This window comes from Solanum pennellii, chromosome 2 (genome assembly GCF_001406875.1).
Source record: "Solanum pennellii chromosome 2, SPENNV200".
Classification (NCBI taxonomy): Eukaryota; Viridiplantae; Streptophyta; class Magnoliopsida; order Solanales; family Solanaceae; genus Solanum; species Solanum pennellii.
In genome coordinates this window covers 32,771,274-32,774,322 of record NC_028638.1, presented here as the reverse complement: position 1 = coordinate 32,774,322, position 3,049 = coordinate 32,771,274, and positions in this window count along the sequence as shown.

Sequence of the window (3,049 nt, the reverse complement as noted above, 5' to 3'; positions counted from 1 at the left end):
AACCTCTAACTACACATCCTCAATTGGATTAATCATTTGTGAGACGGTATCAATCTCATTTTCTTCTACATACCTAAAAACACCATTCAAAACAAAATAACCGTTGTCTTATGGAGCAAGGAAAAATGTCAAGGCGAATTTCCTTTTTAACTTATATCTCCGTGATAAACTTCTCGTAAAAAAAATAATCAACTCATCCTTAAAGGAATCCTATGCATCTACAGTCATTATTACGACCTTATAGTTCTTGTAGTCCAATGGACAATGTCAAAGTATTGATATTCCGCTCAAACATCAAGAAAAACAATAAGGATTAAATTACATTATTTTCCTGTTCTTTTTTAAATTACAAAACTCTCTTAAAATTTATGGATTTTGGATACATTACTAGACTTCCTGATACATGATTCGACTTTTGGATACATAGGTGAGGGATTTATCTGTGAGGTGAGGGATGTATCTGAGAGGGGATATGAGATCCGGATGCATCACTTGACTTACAGATACATCAGCAGACATCCGGATACATAGGTGAGGATGTATCAGGGGATTTATGTATTTGAGAGGAGACATAATGTATCATCGAGAGGAGAGTGATGTATTCGAGAAGAGATTTTTGAAATATTTTTAAATGATAGAGAATTTTAGAGATTATGGTAAAATAAGATGTGTATTCAGAATTTTGAAATGATGGGTGCACTATTACGAAAAGGTAAATCTAAGATTCGAATTTCTAACTTCTCTTAGAGAGGTGCACCCAATCATAATGGCATAATATTATACAATACTTCATATGTGGGTTCACACATATATATTTAAATACTTTTTTTTAGAATTATAATACTATTATATATGATTTCAGGAGTAGAGCATGGGTTCACGTGAACCCGATGACCCCCTCCTGAATACGCCACTGTGTGTATTTAGGTTATTTTCCTTTTCAGTATTGCAAGATAGTATTCAATTGAATTTATCACCTTATTATGCAATTCTTGCTAATGCTTCTTCAATTAATATATCTCTAAACAAGATTTAAAATAAGGTGCAGCAGTTCTAACTCCGGGTATAACAACAGTTCCTCTCGGTCATATTCTATCATATTATATAGTGGACAACATGAATTGAAGTCAAAACTTCAAAACGTGTTTTTATGATCGATAAATCAGTTATTTTTTTCTCCCAAGCTCAATGGATAATGAGTCACGTTCTATCCTTCTTTACTTAAATACTAAACCCGGTTCACAAGAGAGTTCGAACTCATGACGTGCGTGCACCTTATGTCGATGTTGTAATACCTTTGCTATTATACCAAAGGCATTGAGGCCATAGTTCTCAAAACAAACTTTCCAATACTACCAACCACAAATATTTTATCTAAAAGCATAACTTAAAAGTTGTTACATCAAGCTTTCAACCTCACTTTCAAGTTCAAATCGAATGTATTTTTTGGTGTTAGTAAGAAATACTCTTCTACAACACTCAACTAAGTGCCCGTTACCATCAAGTATATCTATATTACCTACAGATGCTATAGCCCATAGGAACATAATTGGTATTATCTTCTTTTATTTTGATGGGTAAACAAGATTAAACTTACAAGAACAATTAATGAAGTTTACAACTTTTATGAACCAATAATTCTTTTGTAAATCAATGTCTTATGTTATCACATTATACCACCCCTTTTATCTTTGTCGTTATTGTGTTTTTGCGCTGAAAGCTCATGCGCTTGTCATTATTAATCTCACAACAATTCTTTTATCACATTACGTCTTAAACACATGTGTCTAATGTTAGCACAAAAAATGTTAGTTTTATGCCATTTAGAATACATACTAAGAGTTGTCATAACCACTTAGTCTGATCACTAATCAACTCCTGTACAACAACTACTCTAATTAGTTGCCTTTTATGTTATGGCACCATCATCAATAATAACTCATCATTACTAGCGAATTTTGAGATTCACATTGCATCATAGTACGCTTGTAGAGTTCTAGTACAAAATATATTTAATTTATTTGATACTATACTTGTGGCTCCTCTCATGCATCACAAATTATTTCTTTCCAAATAATGCATCAAGAAGCAATATATCAACAAGAACATGAGAAATATAATAAAATATAATAAATTATAAGAAATTAATAATATATTTTCCTACTCTAACGTTACATTCAATCATATCACAATTGATCAACTATCACAAATATGTATATGCAATATTTATTAACTAACTAAAAAAACTTAGATTCTATTTTTTCTTTTCTTACGAATATGTAGCACAACCTCAACAAAACACATCTACACTTTCAAATAATTTCATAATAGAGAGATAAATTTTTCATTAAGTTTTCAATTTGATATGTAAATACAAATTTATAAATTAAAATGTCAATATATTCATCTCTTTGTTTTCAACAAAAAACCTTTTGTATATGTAGAGAAGAATATTCACAAGTGTGACACAATAATAATTTTCACATCTAGTATTAAGTTTCAAGAAGTTAAAAAGAATTAAGTCTAAATTTGGATGCTCAAAAAACACAAACATGTAATTTCTTAGTATGTTCAATTTCTAACACAAATTTATGCATCTAAAGCAACCCATATATGATAGCTTAGCTACTCAATAAAATTGTTACAAGTTAATGGTCTCTAAAGCATTCTATCAAACAATAAGCATTTAACAAAACATTTTTTCACCAGACTAATATCATCTATCTCAGTTACTTTAAATATTGTAAAATATGTTTTCTTTTTAATTATATCTAGTCGATTATTTGTAATTTTGTTCCTCTCTTATAAGATTTTAAAATAGGCAAAAGTATTCATTACCCCCTTGTACTTGAAGCTTTTTATTCAGTGTACACCTAAACTTTATTTTGTTTCATTTACCCCCCTGAACTTGCTTATTCATCGAACACGTACACCTTTTCTGTCCACTCACTACGATCGTGTCCACACGCGCACGACACCTAGATAAATATTTCGCCAACTAGTTAAATATTTTGCCACCTAGATAAATATTTTGTCACCTAGATAATAC